This window comes from Hermetia illucens, chromosome 1 (assembly GCF_905115235.1).
Source record: "Hermetia illucens chromosome 1, iHerIll2.2.curated.20191125, whole genome shotgun sequence".
Taxonomy (NCBI): Eukaryota; Metazoa; Arthropoda; class Insecta; order Diptera; family Stratiomyidae; genus Hermetia; species Hermetia illucens.
The window spans coordinates 93,764,136-93,791,562 of record NC_051849.1 but is presented as its reverse complement, the minus strand read 5'-3'; the positions used below and the strand labels follow the sequence as shown (position 1 = coordinate 93,791,562).

The 27,427-nt window shown below is 40.0% G+C and overlaps 1 protein-coding gene and 1 long non-coding RNA gene across 3 annotated transcripts in view; one reads left to right on the top strand and one right to left on the bottom strand.

The window, feature by feature from the left end:
- The window catches only part of LOC119661207 (RING-box protein 2), a 233,222-nt gene that overhangs the window by 8,072 nt on the left and 197,723 nt on the right, over positions 1-27,427 (bottom strand). The window lies entirely within an intron of this gene.
- Positions 1-27,427, top strand: part of LOC119661208 — a 112,211-nt gene that overhangs the window by 16,089 nt on the left and 68,695 nt on the right. Inside the window, exon 3 of one of the 2 annotated variants that reach the window (XR_005250566.1) lies at positions 22,390-22,515. The exons of the other annotated variant lie outside the window; for it this stretch is intronic. This is a non-coding gene — a long non-coding RNA (uncharacterized LOC119661208). Of the gene's footprint in view, positions 1-22,389; positions 22,516-27,427 lie in introns of those variants that run through there. 2 annotated transcript variants of the gene reach the window in all.

Here is a 27,427-nt window from a genome sequence, read left to right as displayed (position 1 = left end):
TCAAAAAATCACGGATAGTCAAAGTTAAGGTTTTGATTTTTTACTAACTGATTGTTTTCGGGTCGTGAAGCGGCCATTTTTAATCGAAAAAAAAAATCGAACGATTAAACACGGCACATTTATATACTGAATAAGCCTGCTAAATTTCAGAAAGAACAGTTCAATGGTTTCCGAGTTATTTTGATCACCGGATTCAATATCATTTAGAGAAAAACACGTTTAAAGTTTCAACTTCAGGTCGTTAACGGAACGAATTCTTCTTTTTTAACGATCATATTTCAGTCAATTTTAGATTATGATTATGATATTAAAAGTGTAACTGTTCTCCGATACGTGTCGTATCCAATTCTCGTAGTACACAGTTTTCAACAACATCTGGCTCCTTGAAGATATGCCAGTTAGATAGTCACATAAAGGACCATTTCCATAATACAAGCTTTGTGGAAAGTTTTTAATGAAATTAACTTGTGTATCGACAGCCCATTGGTGGATTAGGTTTAGTGAAGAAGGATAAGGCTAGAATAGTGAGCGATTGATTTGTTCCCTCATTCCAAACATCAACACAAGCAGCATATGTCGCTGCCCGAAAATGGTTTCCAGAATTTTGTTGAAAATACTCGTACGTATAAATTTGCCTCGTGTGTCGGTATTTTAAATTCGAAACTTGAACAGCTTGACCGACTATAAATAAATAATATAAACAAAAGAGAAAGTCCTACCAACCTTCAAAACACTGTGCGCTGCATTTCTTCAAAATGGGTGTTTGCATGCACGTATTTTTCGAGCGGCATCAATTTTCTGCTAAATTTAAATCTATGAGCAATTCTATTAATACATTGTACTCTTAAAATATCTTGTATGCCGCCCACAAAACAATTTTCGCCACAGACAACTGTTGTAGTGTGAATTGAGTGCATTTGAGTCAAGGACGACTTTCAAAATCCGCAATTACAAATCAACATCGCAACTAAATACCTAAATTACCGAAGACAATTTCCTCATAACATGTGATTCGAAAATAACAGGAGCTAGAAACTATTTATCACTGCAGCCCCTGCTTTTACATATTTGTTGATTTATGAAACTACGTCAAATTCATTGCGAATTCACTTGGAATTTCGCTTAACAAGAAACCAGTTTATTCTGCCTGTCAGGAATATTTTTGAGTGGGCAGTTTTTCATTTCTCTTGTCAAAGAATGTGGAATGAAAATAACAAAACATTTTTAAAGGAAGATCATTAGTAAGAAGTCATTATTTGTAGATATTTTGTAATGTGCATATCACGAGACTTTTTATTAGCAGCGGTGATATTTTGCAGACAACATTTTCATGAGCTGAAAACGATTTGCGATTCAGATGCTCAGAATAGAACTGTAGAAACCAAGAATGAAAAAAAAGCTTCCGCTCCGCAATTTGAAGCAAACAGCCGTTTTTTCACACATAAATAACTCAAAAGGCGTTCAAAATGGGGGAAATAAATTTTTAGCAAAGTTATTTTCCCATGGATGATTTGAAAAAATATTTTTCCCCAACTCCCTTCATAGTATTGTGCAATCTCTGTATTGTCCAGTGTTAGCATTTGATCATGGGAAGTTGCACGAGTCAATAAATGGAAATTGTAAAAGTTTGTACTTGGTTTGAATTTTGATATCCTATCCTCGTTCCTCGAACGATACATAATTAATAATTTCTCTATCATAAAGTATATGTATATATTATGTGAGAATATCCCCTTTTACCTGCTACGGACATTCAAAATCTTAGAATTGGCACAGAAGCGACAATTTTGACCTATGATAACTTTAGTGCGACTTCCACGAAACTTGGTAGGATCATGTTTTATATTATAGCCTATATTACTGCAAAATTTTATAATTTTAGGATGAACTTAAGGGGGATTTTGCAATCAATTACTAAAATTTATAGCAATATACTATTATTAACTGTATTTGAGTAGATATCGGTATGGAGTGTATTTCGGCTCCTAGACACCATAGTGGCAGCTTCCCGATTTTTTTTTTCAGATTTTTGAGTTGGGTTAGTTTAGAGAAAAAAATTTACACCTTATTTTGCATGTATGGAGACCCTTAAATCCGACGTAGAGCGATGTAACTCACTGCATGCGTGTGCGTTCACAGTTTCCTTGTTTCCGCAAAATTTGGTGTCAATCGGCATTACCGTTTCCGAGAAAAATGCGTATGACAGACAGACTGAATGTGAATTGCCAGTCACCGGTAATGAGCTGCTGGAGATCTACGGTAGAATAGGGGATAACAAAGCCTCGGCTCAGGACATGTTCGTGGAGTTATTCGAAGCGTGCATGTCCGAGGGGATATTTCCTGCAACATGGGAGCGACAGAAGTTAGTACCACTGCCTAAGGTTGGTAAACCTCCAGGTGAGCCAACCTCCTACAGACCTATATGTCTTTTGAACACTCTGGGGAAAATGCTAGAGATAGTAGACTACAATAGACGTGAACGTGGACGTGAAAAATTTAATTCAGTTCGGCCAATTGGAACCTAATACGGGAATCTCTGGTGAAGATTAGAATTCCCGCCTATCTCACAGTTATTGTCAACAGCTATTTACACCCATGACGGACCGCAGGAGTACAATTGTACGTTGTTTTTGCGGGTGTCCCACAGGGCTACGTACTGGGCCCACTGCTGTGAAACATGATGTGCAACGATGTTCTTAATCTTCCGGTTCCGGAGGAAGCCACGCCGAAAAGATTTTGAAGATGCTGAGTTATACTCATGCGAAGCGATCAGTGCTCTTAACGGTTGGTTAGAGAGCTCTGATCTGACGCTTGTGGAGGAAATAACAGAAGTGTATTCAAATTGGGAATCGTATCATCACATTTAAGCAGCGTGTGCAATGAGCTTGTGACAAAGCATGCACCTCAACTGTGGCCCTGGCAAGGATGACGCCAAACGTGGGAGGACCACGGTATGCTGCCAGGTTGCTTATAGTTACGGTAGGTAATTACTGAGGATAGGATCAAATCGGTAATTACCGAGAATAGGATCGGCTGGGCTATAAACAGCTTCTCCGCATACAAGTCTCCAGGCCCAGATGGCATAATGCCAGTCATGCTACAGAAGCAGCAGGAAAGTGTTGTGGCTTGTTGAGATTTACCGGAGCTGCATCTCTTTAGGCTACGTACCGCAGTCCTGGAAGCACGAGTGGTTTTCATACCGAAAGCGGGCAGGCGCGGTCATGAGTGCGCGAAGGACTTTCGACCAATCAGCCTGACCCTAGAACGCGTCCTGGACATTCACTTAAGGATAATTATGGGGAGAACGCCTTCCTCTAAGTCCCAGCATGCTTTCCTCAAAGGAAAATCCAGAGAAACCGCCCTCCACGAGGTAATTGGCACGGTTGAGCGGTCGCTGCAGTACAAGCAGTATACCCTTAACCCTTAACAACGTCAGTACCAATGCCAGCCTTGACCGGTATTGGATTGGAGGGTATCTCACGCATTGGATTATATCCATGCTGAGTACCAGGATAATCCAGTCGGATCTGGGAGGCAACCACTTGACCAGAGCTGTGAACAGAGGCACGCCCCAGGGTGGCGCCAACTCGCCGGTGCTCTGGTTAACCCATTCAACACGGCAGCCATTTTGGTTCAGTGTCTCGAAATGGACTCCATGACGCGTCAGTGCGCTCGCCGTGTGGAATGGGTTAATAATAATGGACAAAATTTTACGTACATTGGTCAGCAGCGGAGTGAAGGTGGTGGCGAATGCCGATGACTTGGTGATATTAGTATCAGGGATGTTTCTGTCCATTATAAGCGACATCATGGAAGGAGCGTTGCGAAAGGTGTGCCTGTGGGCCGCAAAATGCGGACTCAGCATAAACCCACCCAAAACGCAACTGATGCTATTCACCACCAAGCCAAGGATACCTGAATTCCATCTACCATGTCTGAAGGAACAAAGATTGGTTCTTTCCTCTAATGTAAAGTATATGGGTGTAATCCTGGATCCTAAGCTAAATTGGAGGTTGAAAATAGAACTGAGGGTTAAGAAGAACTGTATAGCTTTCTATGCCTGCAAGAGAACGTTTGCAAAGAAAAGGGGTCTCAGGCCGAGGATGGCTCTCTGGATGTACACCACTGTAATGCGTCCGATCCTGAAGCACGGCTCTATTGTATGGTGGCAGGTTTTGAAGAAAAAATATAATAGAACGAAGCTTAATAGGATTCAAAGAAGCGCGTGTGCAGGTGCTACTGGAGCTCTGCAGTCCTGCCCGGCAGATGCTCTCAATGTACTCCTGCATCTCCTCTCCTTACACCTCCACATTAAATATGTTGCAGCGTGCAGCGCCGTCAGACTACGTGAGTCCGGATGCTGGACAGCGAAGTCCTACGGCCACAGTAACATCCTAGATGAAATACCTCCGAAAATCTGGGTATCCTCCACGGACTATGTCACACGTAAGCTGAACTTCACGAGAAACTTTGCTGTGGACTTTCCAACCAGGGCAGGTGAAGACCGGCGGCGTGTTGCAAGCCTATGACACAGTATTCTTCACGGACGGATCAAAGATGGCCTATGGAGTCGGCGCGGGTGTTTTCTCGAATACAGACGGTGTATCCAAGTCGTATGGTCTCCCAGGTTTCGTCAGTGTATTTCAGGCGGAAGTACTGGCGATATTGGAAGTCTTTCGATGGCTGGAGCGTGATTCGAGCCCCAAGCGTAACATAGCCATTCTGACCGGCAGCCAAGCGGTCATCAAGACCTTGTACTCAACGACGACATCTTCCCGACTGGTGGGGCAGTGCGGAGACGCGCTCAACCGTCTGAGTGGCACGCTCAAGGTCACTCTCCTCTGGGTTCCCGGGCATAGGAACATAGAGGGGAATGAGCGGGCTGACGGATTGGCCAGGCAAGGCTCTGCTCTTGGCAGTCCTTCGGCGAATACAGTCCGTGTTCCGCTGGCGGCTGTCGGGGGCCGAGTCTACTTGCACTACCTAGCAGCCGCGGGCCTGCGATGGCGAAGACTTACAAGCTGTGCCAAGTCAAGGAGAATTTGGCCCGTTCATAACATAGCCCGATCACGAGAGCTCCTGTGCCAGACGCATGCAAATGCATTCAAGATTACGGCGATCTGCACGGGGCACTGGCGCATAGGGGACCATCCCACTAGGCTCGGCGTACTCTACAACTCGCATTGCCGAAGCTGCGGAGAAGGAAGGGAAATCCTCATGCACTTTCTCTGCGATTGCCCAGCTCTGGCTAGAGTCAGGCTGCGGACATTTGGTAAACCATTCTTTGGGGACCTCAGAGAGATTTCTAGCTGCACGGCCGGAGAGCTGTTTTCCTTCGTGAATGCTGCGGGCTGGTTCTGAAGATCCGAGACGGCTGGACTCTGCCTCTCTACTCCCATAACAACAGTCACGGTCTTCGGAGTTTGTGGCATCAAAACGGCGCACCAAAGCGCTAATTGGGCTCCTCGGAGCGGCCACTGATACCTACCTACCTTCCCAGCCAATTGGTTTAGGTAAATATGAATAAGGCCCTGCAAGTGGTCTCCAATAATTCCTGTCCAAGGGTTTAAATTCATCGCTTCTGATAATATGCTTCAACGCAAGATGTGGAGATTCGATTCACTGCACCAGTGATTGTTATGCTAATTAAAAAACCATTCTTAGGTAAAAAGACATTCTTCCCCTAGTAGAATTTTTTAGTGGCAAGAATATACTAACTTATGTTTCATTGGTGAAATTGCTTCCAAGTTATTTTTGTTTCAGATTATAATGATTGCAATCAATTTGTGGAGCTTTAAGAGAAATTATTTAACCCTAGTTGATGACACTGGATGAATTTCACCCAAAACAAATTTTGAGCTCCTCAAACATTACCTGTGTGCGTCTACCGTGTAATGAATGTAGACACATGGAATGACATATTGTGTACAACTGAAAACAAGTCGGGAAACCGGAATCTAGATGATGTAAGAATATTTGGCTACGCGATGGTTTCACTTATATATAGCTCGTGGTGAACATACATTAAATATACCAGATATGGGTAAATTTTCGAAATATAATAATATAAAATTTTTTTTTTTATTTTTAATGCTTGGGGTGCTATGCTCCAAACTAGGAATCCATGGACTAGAAACCGTGGGAGTAAGTTGCTCCTCATTTAGTCCGGTCCACCATCATGTGGGTGTGGATCCCGCATATCCTAAACAACTACCTATAATAATAATAAGCCAGTGAAGGGATAGCGAATACATTCAGCGCGCTTACTTTATTCTTCCCCGAGATGCGATTTCAGCACCAGTTTTACACGTCTCCGGGTAGCTGAGTGGCTAGAGCACAAGGCTGTCATACAGAAGGTCCCAGTTCAAATCTTACTGGTGTCTCTAGTTGCTTGTCCTACAACTAATAATAATAAAAATCGTTGGCGAAATAATCCAATTGAAACATGTAACGTACACTACAGGATAATAGTACCCTGTAGGAGGCAATGTGGTCAGCATTGCGCTCACCCGCGATTATTATCTGGATTTGACTAAGGTACTCATTCACAGCTGAGTCGACTGGCATGCGACGTCAAATCATGATACAAATTCCAATGTCATCAGTGAGATTTGAACCGCGACTTTCCGTACGACAGCCTTGTGCTACAACTACCGAGCCAATAATGAGTTGCTCTTTGCGACCCCTTGGCCCGACTCGATAGTCTTTCTGCTCCACGGACAGAATGTTGTTGGTCTCGAGGTGCGTATTGAGCCTTCTACTAGTAATGGAAGTTATGAATTTGCAGAGGGTTAGTAAGGTTTTGTATCTGCGGGGCCCTGCACCGTGTCCTTTTTAAGGACAAGATAGGCATTTCCCGCAGTGAGGAAGGGTGGACTAATGACCTGATTTATACTATGTGCTAACCAACTGTATTCATGGTGCTTAGGATCCATAATATTCGAATGAAGTTGATAATAGTATATATAGTACTATAATTCTTAGTAATTGACTGTAACCCCCAAGTTATGATAGATGATATTTGTCGCTTCATTGCAAATTTTATGCCTTTGAGGATTAATATCACGATAAAGTGAATAGTCTAACATTACTTGTTAGGTACAAACGGAGCAAATGTCCACCCAAATAATTTTATGTAAGAAATTCACAAAACCGGTTTCCCGGCTTCTTGAAATGTGCGTACGTTCCTCGACAACGTGCGTACCGCAACGTAACGATACTAATCTCCCACATGAACGAGAATTCCTGCTTTACAAGCTCGTCATTCTGGGGCTGAATGATGAGATTTCGGAGAGCAATTGCTTCCTCCCACGGCATTGTGTTTTGTACGCAGATAAGCGTAAGTTCGATGCTGGATTAATGTTTACGGCAACCACTGTTGGACAGATCAGCTAGGAGATCGCGGTCCAGTAAGAGAAATATTTCAATAGTGCGATACAATGCACCAACAGACACTTCCGTTACATAGGAGCAGAAGACTTTCTATAACCAAATGGATGCAGTCTAGAAGAGACTTCCTGAAGATGACATTGCCATCGTGATGAGCAATCTGAACATCAAGGTAGGCTCTGATAACTAGTTCGAACATTTGGTGAGGAAACGCGGCATCGGTGTCCATAATGGTACGACTGACAAGTTTCTCCAGCTTCTATCGTCTCATCATTGGCGGCACATTGTTCGAGTAGACATTGAAATCAGCATTAGGTACAGGAGTTTTCTTCTGAACGTGCGTAACAAGCGGGATGCATCGCCCTCAAACTGGATCATTATCTGATGGTCACTTGCGTATTACCACCGGTGCTAATCGCAAGATTGTAAGGTTTCGATCCGCGAAGTTCACAGCGATCGCTTGCATGATTCGATCGTCGCTCGGTGGTAGGAGTATTATCTGGCCGATCGGAAGATTTTGGAAAGTCCGTCTCAGAATATTCTCATTCATGATGATGAGCAGCTGAAGAGGTACGTACTTCATGACCGTTCTGAACTATATGACACTTGGTCCAGTTCCACCCCTCGTGGACGAAATAATATGCGGATACTGGCTGCTCCTCTAAATAGAATTGCAATCATGTGCATTCAAGGAGAGTTGAGCCGCCGGGCTTGTTCATAGCAGCTCCTGGAGAGTTGCTTGTTCCAGAGAGTTGGTTGATTTGGTTTTCATCATGGACCACATGAACACCTTGTGTAATATTTTGAGCGCAATTTATAACTGTCCCCGGGGGACCTGGAGGGATTTAGTGGAAGGTGTCATCGATCCGCACACCTCGAGTACGCTTCATTTCTGCTTGACTCTGTGAAAGAGTCATGGAGCTCGGACAAAAGGCTTTGGATTCGGAGAAGGAAGCAAGCAAAGTGGGATTGAAGATAAATTTGAGCAAATCTAAGGATTGGTCAATGCATTCTTTCTTCCTTTCTATGAACGGACATTGAAAGCACTAAGTAATTTGCAGCTATATCCAGGTTGCGTTGTTTCCGTTGCAGGCGACACCGAACTTGAATAGAGCAAGAATCGTCTTTGTTGTTTTCTTCAAAATCTGGAGAAGCAATACCACCATCAAGTGTTCACTGCTAATGCTTGTTCTTTGCTGTTACATGGGATCAGCGCATGAAAAGTGATCACTACTTTTACTTGAAAGGCGGATGTAAATTGCAATCATATATACATATGTGCTTCACGCTGCTGTACAATTTAGTACCAGCATGAACTTATGAGGAGTTTTTTGTCTATTTCGAAGTTTGATAATTTGCTACTATTAACTTTAGTTAAGACAATATAGGGACGAGTTATATTTTGAGAAGCATGAATGGGAATGTTTTCATTTCTATATATTGGGTAATTTTATAAAGTATTTCAGTCTTGTATCACTTTCAGTTTGTGCTTTGCACCTTTCACCTCCATATGTTGTAACCAAAATCAAAACTATTATCTGTTTAAAGCCCCCAGGGTTGACAAGACGAAGAGGAAAAATACCCCTCGGGCCCGTATAATTTTCATTCCGGGCCCGTTTTTTCCCAATGGTTTTCATCCGGGTTCGGTTTTTCTCCTTACAATTCTGGTGCTCATAAATACACATTTGCAGAAGGAAAAATTACACTTCCCCTTTGTATGATGAAAAGCCCTTCTTTAAACTCCTATCTAATCATGGCATTCACTGCATGCCTGGCGACTGAGTTTCCGTATGCCCATCAAACTCCGTTTCAATCGATATAACCGTTTTCGAGAAGAATTCACGTGACAGATAGACAGACAACAAACCGTTTTTATTAAAGTTTTGTTTTATACGAAACGTTAAATCAGTATCATCGAATGAAATGTTGGTATATAGCACATGCGAGTAAATATTTTCATCAAGTCATCGTTTGCTATCTGAGGCAATAAATTGGTTATTACAGGAGGACGGGAAAGATTAGTTTCATAGACGGAACTCGGATGTATTTGGTTATGAATAATAATTTGAAGTAAATGTTAACCTTATTACGTGACGGTGCAATGTACTTCTCGCATTCACTTACATATCATAGTAAAATTGTATACTATACACTTCCATATATGTTAAATGCTTCATTTATATAATATTTCGGATTTGAAGCCTTTTATCAATGTCTTTAGAGTAATAAACCGTTATTCACATTCAATTGGATGATAAGAATCTGAATTTTTGATGATTTGAAAAATTAAGAATATAAATAAGTAACATGGACTATGAGGAATGTTGAAATACACCAAGTCATCGTGATTATAATAATTTGTGTGCACTTATTATTTCATCATGATAAACGAATTTTTTTATCATAAATTTCGATGATTCACATATTTCACCGGTATTTAGATGTCTCAGCGTAGGTTCTATATGTATATTGATGTTATTACTATGTATATAGAAGAATTCACATACTAAATGACTATGTAGAAAGAAGAAATAGAATAAGAAAAATTCAAAGCTTGTATAACTAAATAATTAAATATTTTGATTTGGATTTATTTAACGTTTCACTTTTGCCTAAAAGAAAAGTTTCAGGAATATTTGAAGCAAGGTTTGGAGATTTCGGAGCACTATTTTCTCGAATTAATTCCAAATAAATATTTGATGAAACCAGCACTGTTTTCATTTAATCCGTTCTAATATTGTGAAAAATAAATCTCGTTATTTTGGGAAGTTTCTAATGCAGCTTAAACATGATATAATCTTTTAGCCTTATTATATTTTTCCGCACACTCCTAATTGCACTAGTACTAGCAAAACATATCCTGAAAGAAAATCTCTTGATTTTCCACTACAAGTAGTGAATGAAAACACTACTGACGGTTTCGTTCAGAGCTGAAGCAATTCATAGTATGCTTCCTCACATCTGTTCTATTCTGTTGTTAAGCAGAGGTGGATGGGTTGCGTTCATAATATTACGAAATTAAGGGGGTCATCCCGTGTGATGGCCGTTTTTTTCGCTTTTGTTTATAATTTTTTTGTGAAGAGCTGGATAAAGATACAAATACGATTTTTTCACCATATATTTACTAATATATTAAGCATGCGTCCAACCCGATAGGATAGTTCATTATTGAAATACAGAGCAATTTATATTCCCATCTCCAAAAACAAGTCGGGAAACCGGAAGCTGCACGCTTCAGGTACGAAAGGTTTTGTGTATTTCTTTCTCTCTGGTGAGATCATGCTCTATGTTATAACCTATATCACTGCAAAATTTCATGGTACTAGGATGAACTTAAGGGGGGTTTCTAACCAATTACAAAAAATTGGAGTAATATACTATTATTAACTTTATTTAAACAGATATCGGCATGGAAGGTATTTCAGAGCCCAGGCACCATATAGTGGCAGCCTCCTGATTTTTTTCAGATTTTTCGGTTTGGTAGTTTCTGAGAATGGCCCCCTTAAAGAAGTGATCACTTTCAACCCCTTGCGCTCCCCACCCTTCCAACGAATGTCAAAACTAAGATCGGCTTTGAAAAGTACTAATCGAGACTTTTAATTTGATATCCCACATGACTATATTTGATGAACAAAAATTTTACACCCCCCTTTTGCATGTATGGGGACCCCCCTTAAATTCGTCGTAAAAGGATGTAATTCACTGTATGCGTGAGCGTTCATAGTTCCCACCTTTCAACCAAATTTGGTGTCAATCGCTATAACCGTCTCCGAGAAAAATGCGTGTGACGGACAAACAGACAGACAGACGGACAGACAGGCACTAAACCGATTTTAATAAGGTTTTTGTGTGTACACAAAACCTTAAAAAGGTGTTTTTCTGCTGTCACGCTAGAGGGCGCTACGATCATCTTAAAGAAAAAAAAAAGTGAACGGCATTTTCACGTTCAGACATTATTAAAAAATATTAAAAACTACATTTTCGGTGCCGTGTTAAACTTTTTTTTGTGAATTTTGGTGTTTTTAAGGCTTTTTTAGTGAATAAAAAAAATTATCAAATGAATCGCAATTATCCTAGTTTGCGGACCGTAAAAATATGTTATGAATAAGTAGTGAAAATTTCAAAGAATTTCGTTGGATAGATTTTGGGCTATGATGGCAGCAGATTTTCAACTTGCAGTTTCGAGAAAAACGCATTTAAGAAGTAGAATGTGATTTTTAGCAATAAAATCTTAACTGATCATTAATCTGCTATACCTGGTCCATAAACTTTAGGTTTCTTCAATAAACACATGTACAGCTTTGGTTTCATTTCTTGTTCTTTTAGCGAAGTCATTCGAACATCATTCGGACCGATAAATACGCGCTTTATTACAGCGATGGGCATATTACGGCTTATTATATGTTTAACGCTATATTTTCCGAACGATTTCGAATATCAAAAAATCACTTTGCCCATATATTCTACACTATATCTAGATACAACTGATCCCAAAAAAAAAATTCGATTCCGCAGATTCGACACACGGGATGACCCCCTTAATATTACATTAAAGTGGAATATCACATTAGCATCACCAGGCGTGATCCAAACATTACAACATCCCTACATTACCAAACATCATCGTAGTATCTAACATTACCGTATTACAAACGTGATGTTTTAAGATTATATCACATTTCAAAATTTTATGTAGCTTTCGAAAATGGTGTCAAAATTGCTCCCGAAATATATATCTATAGTGAAAAATAAAAATTGTAGGTTGGAGTAAGCTACTGGTATATCAAATTTAGGCTAGACTACAAATAGAAGACAATATCTAATCTCTGGGAGGAAATGTTTCCATGGCAGAATTTTCCTTAAACGAGTGGTGTTACCCATCATTAAGATGTATATCATCGTCAACGGGATAGACAGTATTCTGTATATTTCTGAGCACGACATGAGTACGAACCATGTTGCGGGCGAAACCGAACCAGATTTTGAAACTCCATAAACTGACACAATACATAAGAACAGCACAAAACAGTTTAGGCTACATGACTTCAAAAACCAGAACAATAATCAAATGGAAAAACTAAGCAACCTTTCATGGTTATTTATTTGCAACTGACTTCATCAAGTACTTAAATATCTGAGAATAGCTACTGAAGCCACTGGGAGGTCATCGTCTAGTGAAAATGCTAGCGAATGGAACCTCCCCAAACCTCCAGAAATTATCGTAAAGCATGGGTTGGTTGACAGGAAGGTACGCTCTCTTCCCAGATGGCGTTGAGAGAAAAGCTGCTATCAGCTGCTCTAGACGAGCCAAGTGATTGACTCTTTTACTGAGCTTATTAAGAAAAGGCCTCCGAAATCAATGGAATATAGAAGGATTAATGATGAAGGTTGTCTTTTAAGTGGTCTTAAAAACAGAACAAATTCGAATGCTGAAAATTTCTAAATCTGAAATGCATTAATGCTATTTGCTGAAAGGACAACTTGTGAGTATTTGAAATCCTTTGAACTTGCTCTTAAGATTGGAAGAAAAGGAAAGAATTAGGAATCGAAAAGTGGGGAATTTAACATGAAGCGGTTCTCTTTTCTTCTTGAGTTAACATAATAATGCGATAATCATAATAGTCATCGGTAAACCCTAAAGAAGCCGTTATGATGCACTCGCGTGAAATCTTGGCTTCGAAATGCAAGCTATTTTCAGACCTGAAGCTTACAGTTTGCGGTCTCCTGACTTGTTTAAAAGTTACATCCACAGAAAATATGCAATCTAGCAGTATGCAAGTATATCAAAAGAGACTGTCAGACTTCTAGTACTGCACGTACTTCCCAAAGTTATTCATCCAACTACATGACGTTAATTGAGCAAATATCTTACATTTGTATTTCAATTTGGCCTTTCTTTCTTCAGTGCCAGAAAATTTAAAATTCTTCGAGACGCTCCTCCGGCTAAATTTATATTTGTAAGTAAGAAGAAAATCTTTTTGAAATTCGCATGCCAAGAATGGTTCGAAATGTTTTCAAAATGACGAGCAGGGTTTTGCCAAACAGTTTTCTTTCAACAATTCAAGATGAAATACTTGCGACAGATGTCGAATATCGTCTGAGTTATATACGCAGCAGTATATATGTATGAGTGTAACATATATAAATATTTCAATGGTACTAAATTCGGTAGAGTTTTTAATCACGTCACGTTTTATAACAGCATGTGTAAATGTTTAATCAAAAATGGTTCTACCATTGAAGGTGACAAAAACTTTCAGGAACTGTCCCTCTTTGAAACATACTTTTGTTTCTTTACCCGAAAGAGATTTGTTTTCAGAGCTTTTAACAGAAAAATCTGCAAGTAACTTTCTATAAAGCCACTTAGTATGGACAACTGTAGTTAGAAACTTATATAAGTATTTGTGTATCACTGGAGCTTTGGTAAACATTTGCGTATCATCAATATCATTTTAACGCCACTTCCTTCAAGCTATTCCCTGTCCTGTTTCACCGTAATGGAGTGAGAAATTCATGAGAACTATCACGTATCAAAGCCTGCAGTGGATATTGTTACAAAACACCGTAGCATTTGTGTGAACAGTCGGATTTACACGATAATATGAAATCTATCAAATTTCATTTGGAGTTATGGTTTGTCAACGTTATTTAAAGTTGAAACGCATTTCAGATGATCTCAAGTTCGTGTGAATTACCTATTAGGTCAATAATCCATAACAACAATATGCAATATCATTATTTTTGGAAAGAGATATCATTCACTCTGTGATATACTAGATGAAAGCTTCTGGTTGCATCAGTAATAATAACTTTAAAATTTGCTGCAAAAATTGAAAATACGGGGTGCAACGAAGATCTGAGTGTCCTCAGCCAATTAAAAACAAATCTATAAAGAACACACGCTTACAATTCTGCATCCGAATTTTTGAAGTGTCACGGAGCGTTTTGCTTTATTTTCACTGATGCAACTCTATTTGTAAAACCAACCAAGAACGAAAATGGAGCCTTCGTAACTGTCTCGGGACTTCCTAACTAACTACTCCATCACGCCTTGTTTGTCGAGTCATATTTTCGACCTGAGAAAGTTTCTAATTTTATTAAAAAAAAATATAGTTTTGAATTATGAATTGCCCCTACCTTATTTTCTGAATGAGATTAGTATTTTCCACTCTAATATTTGAATGTTTTTACTATTAAGGAACCCCTTTATGATCTGTCCTGTATGAATTGTTGGATTATCCCGTTAAAAGCTTATGTTTTTAAGGTTTTGGGTAAAATAAAACCTTATTAAAATCGATTCAATGTCTGTCTGTCTGTCTGTCACACGCACTTTTCTCCAAAACGGCTAAACCGATCCGAACGAAATTTGGTAGACAGATGGGAGCTATGAAATCTCACGCATACAGCGAGTGGCATAAATTTAGGTGGAGCTTAAAGGGGGGCTCGCCATCCATGCAAAGGGGGGATTCAACAATTTTTTTCACCGGATATAGTTGTGTAGGGTATCAGATGAAAGGTCCCGATTTGTACTTTCCGAAACTGAAGTTTTGGCATAAATTGCAAAGTGCGTGAGTAAGGAGTCAAAATGTACGCACTTGAAGTGAGACAGGACTCATTTTCGGAAACTACCCAACCTAAAAATCCGAAAAAAATCAGGGTGGTGTGCCTAGATGAAATCTAGGCCTCAAAATATGTCCCATTCCGATATCTGCTCAAATAAACTTACTAATAGTATATTACTACTTTTTAGAAATTTACTGAAAAACCCCCCTTAAATTCATCCTAGGACTTCCAATTTTGTACCAGCATAGGGGACAATATTTCGTATACATGTGCTAAATTTCATGGAAATCAGGCAATTAACGCCAAAGTTATAGCAGTTCAAACTTAGCAATTTCGCGCGAGTTTACTGCTTCCAAAGCCATGCAAATCAGATGCTGACGTCATAATTACCCGGAATAATTGACATTCGCGTGGAATGTTAAAGTCGCATTTATGAAGAATCTATTTATCTCCAGCCCTTTTTAAGGTTTTGTGCAAAACACTTATGTGAAATCTAATCTTCGAGAGATGTCCCATTCCGGTATCTGCTCAAATAAATTTTAGAAATTGACTAAAAAACTCTCCTTAAGCTCGTCCTAGGTATACCAAATTTTGCACCAGCATAGAGGACAGTCTCGTGCATACACATGCCAAGTTCCATGAAAATCCAACTTCTTCTTTTTCTTCAGCCTTTGCCCCGTTCACAAGCGGGGTCGGCTCGTCGTGATTGGCTTCGCCATTTGGCTCTATCGAATGCCTGATCTGGGTGCAATCTCGAGGCTTTCAAATCCCCATCTAGCGTATCAAGCCACCGTTGCTTAGGTCTGCTTTGGTCGTTTACCATCGACTTCGATGTTCAGACCAATCTTTGCAAGTGAATTCTCGTTTGCACGAATTGCGTGACCATACCATCGAAAACGCCTCTCTCGCAACTTTTCCACGATCGGTGCAACCCCATAACGATCGCGGATATCCTCATTTCGGATGTGATCTAAACGTGTGACGCCACTAGTCAAACGTAGCATCTTCGTCTCCATTACCGCAAAACGCCGTTCATTGTCTTTTATGGTCGGCCAACACTCAGAGCCATAGAGAGTGACTGGACGGACGACATTGCGGTAAATTTTAGATTTGAGACGTTCGTTGATACGTCGATCAAAAAGGACACCAGTTGTGGAACGCCACTTCATCCAGGTTGCGTTAATGCGTGAAGCAATTTCATAACGCAGCTCTCCATTGGCTGATAGCGTTGACCCGAGGTATTTAAATCGCTCAGTTCTAGGCAGATCACTGCCGCTGACAGTGATTGTGCCTGTTTCATGGGGATCGGTCGTCAAAAATTCAGTTTTGTTTAAATTCAATCTGAGACCGTGTTGCATGAGGCGATCATTCCATTTTTGAACAAGTTGCTCGAGATCATTTTTGCTATCAGATGCTAGGAAAACATCATCTGCATAAAGCAGTGTGTAGGGCGCTGGACGTTGGATATCCCGTGTGACGGTGTCCGTAACAAGAACAAAGAGGAGTGGTGAGGGAGCGCTTCCTTGATGAACTCCAACAGAGACACGAAGCGGCTTTGATACACCCGCCATACTTCGAACTTTACTTTTCGGATCGTGGTAGAGCAATTGAACCCAGCGCACGAGTTCTTCTGGCTCGAAGTGTTGTCGTAAAGCATACCAGATGAGTTCGTGTGGCACACGGTCAAACGCTTTCTCTAGATCCAGAAAGGCAATGTAAGGAGGGCGATGCTTCTCACGGTGTTTCTCCATGAGTAACCGCGCAGCGTGTATTGCGTCAGTAGTTCCGCAGTTCTTGACAAATCCGGCTTGATTCACGTTTATTTCAACGATTTCGCGAATACGGTTGTCTAGAATGCGTTCAAAAATCTTCATGGTATGGGAAAGTAACCGGATCGGACGGTAATTTGAACATTCTGCTGGGCTACCTTTCTTTTTCCATATTGGAACAGTGGTACTTTCTTGCCAGTCAGATGATGTTCTTCCTTCCTGAATAACCCGGTTAAAGAATTCACTGAGCCACAGTGTTGGGTCCCAGCTCTTCGCTTTCCAGAGCTCAGATGCGATGTCGTCAGGTCCCGTTGCTTTCCCCGATTTCATTTGTTTTATTGCCTCCTCGACTTCAATTGCGCTGACTGGTGAAACTGCTCCAAATGTCGGCAATGATTGAGGAAGTGGAGGATGAGCAAATTCTTCAGTTGAAATCTGCTCGAAGTATTCTCGCTATCCATCCGTTGCGGCTCGACGGTTGGTAAGCAAAGTACCGTTCTTGTCATTAACACAACAGAAGTGTTCGATATCCTGTGTGCGTTCATCACGGCTTTTAGCAAGTCGATACAGATCTCTCTCGCCATCCCGAGTGTCCAGTTTATCTAAAGATTTTTGAAATGGTTCGCTCGGGTGACAGCGACCGCTTTCTTTGCTTCCCGGTTGGCATTCTTATAAATTTGCCAATTAGCAGGCGTTTTATCGTCGAGAAATTTGTGGTACAGGCGTTTCTTTTCACGGACCTTCATTTCAACATCATCATTCTAAAGCCAAGTATCTCGGTTGATGTACCGCTTATCCGGCTTGGTGACCCCGAGGGTTGCAGAGGCCGCTTTATGGATCGTGTCTTTCATTTGGTTCCATGATTCTTCCACATTCGTAATGGTTGGCAATCGTATGAGTGAGATCGTTTCTTCTTTCTTCTCACCAAATCGCCACCATTTAATGCGTGGCCGGCCAGTGCGTTCCTCACGCCGTTTTATCGGTGGCTTAATTCGCAGGACAGCAATCAACGGCCGATGTTGAGGTGCGATGGTTTCATAGGGAACGACTTTGCAATCAGTGACAGTGGTAAAATGTTGGCGTCTTATGAGAATACAGTCGATTTGCGTTTTATTGCTCCCACTATAAAATGTGGGAAGATGAGACAATCGTTTGATGAACCATGTATTCATAAGTACAAGGTCATGGGTGTCCGCAAAATCGATTATACGCTCGCCACCTTCATTGCGCGCTCCGAACCCCTTTCCCCCATGGCACCTGTTACCGTCTGCCTTTTCACCCACATGACCATTAAGGTCGCCGGCAATGATTATGTAATCGTCAGCAGGCACGTGACAAGTCTTTTCATCGAGAAGTTGCCAGAAGGCATCTTTCTCGGCATCAGGTCGGCCTGTCTGTGGTGCATACGCGGTGAAGAAGTGAATAGTGCGATCAGCTGATATAATGGTGAGCTTCATCAGCCGATCATCAAATCGTTCGACTTCTTTAATGGCATCACGGAAACCCTCTGAGATGGCAATGCCAACACCATATTGAGTGTGTGGGTTACCAAAATAGAGAAGTTTGTAGCCATTTTTACCGCGTTCGCGTTCAATGTCGCAGCTTTTGGAACCAGACCATCCGGTTTCTTGCAGAGCGCAGATGTCAATGCACCTTTTCCGAAGGGCTCTTGCGAGTTCCTCCGTCTTTCCAGCTAGGGTACCAACATTTAGCGTGCAGACACGTATTTGCTTTGTTCGTTGTGTGCGGACTAACTTGCTTACGTCCTGACGCCGTCCATGTGTCAAGAACCCTTGCCCATTTCTCGACAGGACCGGGGCCCGTCCTGCCGCGTCGACTGAGGTGGACGCCCTAGCATTTCTCCGAGGCCTGTGACTTAATCCGGTCATCATGTTTGTAACGACATTCTATGCATTTTCTTGGTCGACCTGTCGCGGGGCCTGTCACCAAGAGAGATCAGGTAGGATTTAGCATAGTTTCGTCATTTTATTTTATCAAATGCCTGATCAGAATGTAATCTTGAGACCTTTAAATCCGCATCCAGCATATCAAGCCACCATTGTTTTGGCCGGCTTTGTGGTTGCTTACCATTGCTTTCGATGTTCTGACCAATACTGCTTGTTGAATGAATGACCACACCATCGAAAACGCCTCTCGCAGTTTTTCCACGATCGATGCAAACCCATATCGATCGCGGATATTCTCACTTCAGACGTAATCAAAACGTGTCACGCCACCAGTGCAATGCAACATCTTCGTCCCCATTACCGCAAGACACCGTTCATTGACCTTTATAGTCGGCCAACACTCAGAACTATAGAGAGCGGTAGACGGACGACATTGCAGTAAATTTTAGATTTGGGACGTGCGCTGATACGTCGATCACAAAGAACACCAGTTGGGGAATGCCACTTTATCCAGGTTGCGTTAATGTGTGAAATAATTTCATTACGCAGTTCTCCATTGGCAGATAGCATTGACTCGAGATATTTAAATCGCTGAGTTCTGGCAATGGCAGTAACCTGCCCCTCAAGATACTTAAATCGCTGAGTTTTGGCAATGTCGGTAACCTGCCCTTCGAGATATTTAAATCGCTCAGTTCTGGCAATGGCAGTAACCTGCCCAGAACTGAACGATTTCAATATCTCGGGTCAATGCTATAAGCCAATGGAGAACTACGTTATGCTCCTCACATAGGGAAACACAAAACCTTTAATACCTGAAGCGTCAAGCTTCCGGTTTCCCGACTTGTTTTGTGGTAATTTGCATTGTTCGGATAGCTCAAGTGGTTAGAGCTCTTTGCTGTCGTAATGGAACGTCGCATTTCAAATCCCATTGGTGGCAGAGGGATTGGTTGTCGTGACTGGATGTTGGATACCAGCCCACTCAGCTGCGAATGAGTACCTGGCTTCAAATCAGGGTAATAATCTCGGACGAACGCAATGCTGACCACATTGCCTCCTACAGTGTGCTGTAGTGTACCATTACGATCTTCAATGAAGTAGTCCAACACACTTCAAGGCCCTGATCCAATATGGATTATTGCGCCAACGATTATTATTATTATTATTGATCTGTATTCTCTGATCACTGATATATGTAATCTTAAATCATATCGATATATGCCACGCTGTTCTTTCAACCGGATATAAATTTTATTACTCCTTTCCTGTGATACCCAATGCCAGCCCAGACCATTAAAGAGCCTCCTTCCTTCTATGGCGGCTCAAAATTCCCTTGTCCTTTTGCAGATCGTGAAAAATCGTAAACAAGAGGTGCGTCCAAATTAAGCTTATTCTTATTTTTATCCCAGTTTTACGAACGCGGCCCGCTTCAGTTTATGGGTTTCCTTTCCATTTTTTTCCTTGTAGAAATTTATTATAACTTTTGGCTTAGACTTAGCCTTGTTCCGCCTAGCATCTTGTCACTCCAGGATGACTACTGCTTATGAAAATTTTCAAAAAATTCTCGCAGCATGCATTTTATCTTTTGGCATAAAAATGGACGATCAAAGGGGCACGGTCCCAGGACGAATCGTGGATTGGTACATATGGCGTTGCTGAACCAACACAAAGAGCTCACTTGTCCACTTCCACGTGTTGATCGCAGTGAGTTCTTTCTTAATGAAAAACTGCAGACGAAGAAGGATGAAGGCGAGGCTCCTGCCTAAACTGCCTAAAAACGAGACATATTGTATTAACCTGTCCTTCAGGCTGGGTATTGGGTATGGTTGGTTGGGTCAAATGAGAATAATAAAGATAGGAAACTACAATTTTGAGACCGCTGATAATTTCGCCTATCTAGCGTCGAAAATCACAACCGACGACAGCTACGATGATCCAGGCAACGATATTTCAGCTCACAAAAACTGTTTCGCTCGAAGCGTCTTACCATAGGGTCAAAGCTTTTACTGTATAAGACAATGATCTTGCGAGTCCTCATGTGTTATTCCAAGAAAAATGGCGAAGAATCCTCCGAAGAAGTTTTCACACCCTACATGAAGATGAGCGATTCTGTAGTCTCAATAACGACGAAATTCATAAGCGATATCACTACCGTCTATTTGCGGATAAAATCCAACTCAATAGATTCTGGTGGTCTGAGGACCCCCACTAATGCTGTGGTGCGCCGTTTTGATGGCACAAACTGCTATGAATCCGATTTTGAATTCTTAAATTGATGCTATAAAAGTTGTGAAGTACACGAGATGAAAAATTTACAACTTTTTGCGAGAAGAATAGAGGAGCATCTCCCTATAGGTCAGTTATTCCATCGCCAGTATCGGAGAAGGGATACAACATATCATTATGCTGCACAAATTGTTGCACTTATAGAAACTCTTGAAAATCAAATTGAAGAAGCTTGACATCTGAATTTAAGTCGGAACTTCGCTGGATGTGCGTACCAAAGATACCAACAGATTGGAGACTATACAAAGCGACATAGTTTCGGACGAAAACGCTCAATGAGACGATCTTATGTTGTTATGTGTCTTGAATGCAGCTCAACTGCCACAACACGTACAAAAATTTAGGGGGTTAATATCAGCCGGTGGATAGTAACAAGACATCTAGCTCAAGAGGGCTCGACAGTCGACAGATCTCCAAATGGCCCAAAATTGACAGGAGCGCTCAGTTTAGATGCGTGGTTTTATAAAACATCAACACTTCAGAAAAAATAAGGAAAAACCGTTGAAACCAGATATTCAATACACATATCTTGTTAAGTTTAACTATTTTTGCAAAATGAAATTGATTTTGAAGTGTTACAGTAAAGGCTGTATCACAAGTAATTCTTATAAAGTAAACAATCTAGGTGACTTCAGGGTAAGCAGAACCAAAATGTTGACAAAGTTGACCTCATCACCTAGAACTAATAATTCAGTAGAATTAGGTGGACTTTATTTCAGCCACATTCGTCGTCTTTTTTAAGGTTTTGTGTAAACACAAAACCTTATTAAAATCGGTTTATTGTCTATCTGTCGGTCTGTCCGTCACACGCATTTTTCTCGGAGACCGTTATAGCGATTGACACCAAATTTGATAGAAAAGTGAGAACTGTGAACGCTCATACATACAGTGAGTTACATCCTTTTACGTTGAATTTAAGGGGGGAGGTCCCCATACATGCAAAAAAATCCTAGCACCAAGAAACTTCGCAGTGATGTAGGCCATAATGTGCAGCACTATTACTAACAAAGTTATCATATAATACGTCAAAGTTGTTGCTTCTTTGAAATTTGAAGACTATGAATGCCAATATCACCCGAAAGTGGATAAAGTGGATACTCTCACATAATATATGGATATATTACATGCTACGTACTAAGAAATACACGAAACCTTTCGTACCTGAAGCGTCCAGCTCCCGGTTTCCCAACTTGTTTAATATTATCGGAGTTAGGTACGAACGAAACAAAGGGTTTTGGATGGAAAATTAAAAACCAGGATTAGGGCAAGTCGCCGTAAAGTGAGAGGTGGTTTTGATGAGCCACGGCGGCACATTCAGAATAGAGGGAACTAAATGAAGTCAACCTTGAAACTAAAAAACTACTAAAAATACTTTAATAAAAACTGATACACGGTGTACACTATATAGAGTATTAAAATAGACAATTAGCACCCTGTAGGGTAACTTTAAAATAGATTCTCAAATATCATTCTCACAGCTTTCCAGAATAAAATGCAGAACTCCAAAGTCATTTGCCTCGATTCGCTGTGTAAACTCGTCATGTGCATACTACAATAAAGATGCAATTTGATAGGACATCTACACAAGATTATTTTGTATAAACGCAAAAAAAAACTGACAATTTGTTATGATATTCTAAATGTGTTTTTGAAAGTTTAGCAGAATATGAAAATAAAAGGAGTACGTGTAAATATGGCCCGCGATATTCATTCTTCGAACTGATGAACTTTATGTGGTATGTTATGTTCCTACTGCTTTCAGGCCTGAATGTATAGATACGCATCTATTTGCGACACGATCGTGACGATTTTTCTTTTTGTTGGTTATTGAACTTGGTTATTCAAATTTCTGTTTTCTATTGTATTTTAATTTTTTTTTTATGGAATCCATTTATTATTTTCCCTGGAAATTGCATTCAAGGTTTCGGTGTCACGTTGACGTAAGTATGTGCAGACCAGCACGTAATATATGCCGACATAAATAATAATGATTTTTTGAACAAAGTTATTTTAACCAATTGATTCATTTATGAAAATACTGCTAAAAGGCTCATACGCGTCAAAAGAATATTGAAGCCACGCGATTTGATGACGTGCTTTCATCACTTGAATCAATTCGCCAATTTGTTTATTTGACGGACATTGTAAACATTTTATTTTGAGGCAGTCTAGAAACATTTCTGTGGAATATTACGTCAGAGATATAATAGGATCAACTTGAAATAAGAAAATGGGGCAGTTTGGGGGCTTGACAAGATGAAGGCGTCAAAAAAATTGTATTTTGACGACATCCCAATATACGGCTTTGTCGAGGTTATATCGATATACAGTTTATTTGCTGCTGAAGCCATATAACATTAAGTTGAACTTCGAATGGGTATTACCAATAGTGTAGCCTTCCAGAGTCATCAATATCAATGAAGCTGCGATATGAGTTGATTGGACTAAGTGTCGATGCTTGATTTTATAGATTCGAAGCATACAATGTATAGTAATGATAGAATATCTTTTAATGATTTTTGAATGATTCACATCTTTACATATACATATCTATAAATTTCAAACTACAATAGCGAATGAATTGCTTTGCATGTCCCAGAACCACTGGGAAGTGTCTACATACGATAATAGCTTTAAATAAATTACTAATTATTGGATGGCGAATATACTCTGTGAACTTCGTTCGTACCTGATCAATGTTAGTATATGTTTCCTGAACTAGAACAATATCCTTCAAGGTTATTTTGGGTACAAAAGTGAAGCGTAAAAATCGAATTTTCTTGGAGCTGAACTGTTTTCATTGACATCTTTTAATGAGGGCATTCTGTAGACATTTCGTAGTGAGGATATACTTGTACTCATTCAATTTCAAGACTGACGAACTTTGGCAGCTCAATGATGCAAACAACAATTTCTGTTTCTGATGAATATTCTTTTCCTTGGGTTAATTTTACAATAGTACATTTGGGATGAGTAAATTTTTTTTAAATTGATGTTCGAGGAGGTGATCTCCCCTCTTCAAGCCCGAGAAAAACACGTGTTGGATAAAAAATCGCAGCGGTCGCCCTCTCTTAGAAAGTTAAGGCGCTACGAATGAGGAATATTTTGATATCATCATGGTAAAATTTGATTTGCAACCAATATCAGGAGGTGTAAAATGTTGGGTAGCAAATGAAAGGTCTCGATTAGTACTTTCCAAAGTTACCCTCAAGCGGAGACAGCAATGTAATCATTTCTTTTAAGGACCCGTTCTTAGAAACTACTCAATCGAAAAATCTGAAAATCTTGAAGACGAAGGCGATACCGTATGGTATCTAGACCTAAAAATAGACTCCATACCGATATATGTTTAAATAAAGTTAATAATAACATATTATTCAGAACAAATTTTCATATAGGAATAACTAGAGAATGTTTTTTTCGTAATGTCTTATCATTTTTACCCACCTGAAATTCAACTTCTTTTTAGTTATTCCCTGCATTATACCGGAAAGGCTCCGTAAACTACGCAGGAGAATGTAATACGGTGTGATCATCTCAGATACTAATACAGCTTCTTGAATTCGTTTTATTATTTTTTGATTTCATGAAAAATTGGGGGTGTCTTACCATTTTTATACGTACTATACAACCTTGATCAAGAATTTTCCGAAATTAAGCTAGGCGATTTAGGTAAAGTTTTATATTTTTCATATGTAGGAATGTTTCGTTACATTGTCATTACATTTGTACGAGTATGGCGGTAGGAGATAATAATGTATATAAATTTAATATGTCAGACAATTCTCTTTAATGTGGCTGTCTTCGACCTAGTATAACTTTGTTAATAGTATGATTCTCTTTAAATTTTTCAATTTTATCCCCTCAGACGCATTTTTGTCGTGGGGTAACCAGTAGTAGTTCATTTCATGAAGATGGTAACAACGGATTTTAACTCTAAAAGTGGTGGCGAGTCACAAACTTTGAGACCGCTGGCCGAGGCATGGATTTTGTAGGCTTCACCAAATTCATATTCCTCCACGGAGAAATCTGGGGAAGACGTGCTCTCCATTTCAGTGAAAAACCTACACTCAGTATCTACGCAACTGAATTTATCCAGCAATTTTCATAATAAGGTGGGCTCGAGAGTTGATTTCGTTTGGTCTGTCGGTGGTATTTTTGTCCAATTCTTCGAGAAAACGAACGAGGAAAGCTTGGCAGAAGGAAACTACAGCCGCAAAGGAGAGGGAGCTAGAGCCGCAAAGGAGAGGGGACTACAGGCTAAATCTTGTCTGTCAGAAGCATTTACTATTTTTTACGAGTTTCTAAAACGTCATAATCCTATAATGAAGCTATGAGGACTTCCAGGTAAGAATCGGAAATATAATAATTATTAATTTAATTCGAATAGAGATTGATATGAAATATATTTTGAGGACCAGATTTAATATTTTCCGGTTGAGTAGTTACCAAAAAATAAGTCATATCTCACGTTAAGTTTGAACTCTTTAGCCCCTCAATCAACTACTTTGCAATCAATGTTAAAACTGATAACTGTTTTGTAAAATAATAATCGAGACTTTTCATTTGATGCCCCCCCCCGTATTTTTCAGTCGAAAACAAGTCAGAAAACCGGTATGAAAGGTTTTATGAAAAACGTTTGAGTGGATATTTTTCCCATTAGTCCCATGTACACAGGAAGAACCTAAGGGGAGTTTTGCAGTCAATTATTAAAAATAAAATAATATACAATTATTAACTTTATTTGAACAGATATCGAAATGAAGGATAGCCTAGGCACCGTATAATTGCAAATCTGATTTTTTACAGATTTTTCGGAGCGAATAGTCCGTGAAAGAAATTATCACTTTTTAGTTCCCACTCTCTCCCTTGTGTATTTAATATAAGAACTGAGACCAGCTATGAGAGGTATTAATTGAGACTTTTCATTTGATACTACACATGACTATACCTATTCGGTACAAAAAGAATGTATGTGCATGTATGGGGACCAGATTTAAATTCCACGTAGAACGATGTAACTAATTGTATGCGTGGGCGTTCACAGTTCCCATCTTTTCACCACATTTGGTATCAATCGGTTTAACCTTTTCGAAGATGAAAGCGTGTTATGAACAGAGAGACGGACCAAAAACGCAAAACCTAAAAAAGCGCGACACTCACGGTTCTCGTAGATTAGAACGGTGTTTTTTTTGGTAGAACATCAGAAAAGAAAGAAACAAGTCGGATACCGGATGCTAGGTATAGGTATAAAGATTTTGTGGTCATCCTGTACGAGTAATTTCTTATACATGTTTTTCCATTCGTATATAGTTAACAATTTAAAATATTCCTTGAAATATGTATGTATTCCCAAATTTCAACTCGAAATGATCATGGGGCTCATATGGGCTCACTTCATTTGATGATCTCATCACATGCCTTTGAGCCCTCACTCCCCTACGTTTCACCTACTTTCAGAAATGAGATTACTTTTGAAAAGTACTAATTAATACCCAACATGGCCATATTCAGTGAAAACATTTTATATATCCTTTCGGAAGTATGGGGAGCGTACAATGATACCACCCGTTGGATGTAAAGGGGCTCACAGTCCACACGTTCTCACCAAATTTCGTGACAATACGAGTAAATCGAGAGTGATAGACAGACAGACGGACTGACAGACATTGAATTGATTCTAATAAGGTTCTGTTTCACACAAAACCTTAAAGAAAACGTTTGCTTTACTTAAATTGTCAAAAATGAAATGATATGTGTATAAACGGGTCGCACTTCGATAACGCACGCACTGTCCCATATTATCATCATTATCTAGGAGTTTTTGATTTGGTTTCTCTACGATTTATTTTCAATCAAGTCCCGTTTTAACAGCCCGTAGGCTAAAAAAGCTAGAGAGAAATTCCCATTCCCCAGGCCAAGAGATTTTTTTACGTCAACTCGTGTGACACCCAAACATCCAGGTTTTTTTGTAATCCAATTTTCTGGAAATGGTTGCAGATGGATTTATGGTCTATACCCAGTTCCTGGCCAATCGAGCGAATGCTCACATGCCGGTCTAATTGGATGATTTCGACGATTTTATCGGTTTCCACGACGATTGGCCTACCAGTACGGGGTGTATCTTCAACATCCACTTTACCAGAACGAAATCGATCGAACCAACGTTGTGTTGTGCGAACCGTTACAGTATCAGGCTTTTTTTTGGCCGCTTTCTTTGCAATTTAACTCTCAGGTAGTAAAAACGTAAAATATGTCGAATTTCTTGCTTGGTGGACTCCATCTTTGACGCGCTATAACTTGTGACTAAAACGTACGATCACAGCACCTATAGCACAGATTATCGTCTTCAAATCGCCGTATAGTATGACCCGATGCGGTAAGTACAACACAAGATATGTTCATGTGTCGTCATCTATTGACAAAATACAACATTTCTTTTACCCCAACCCAATATATGGCTAAGAACCTAAAATATTCCTTTATATTTTTTTAAACCATGAGTATATATATAAT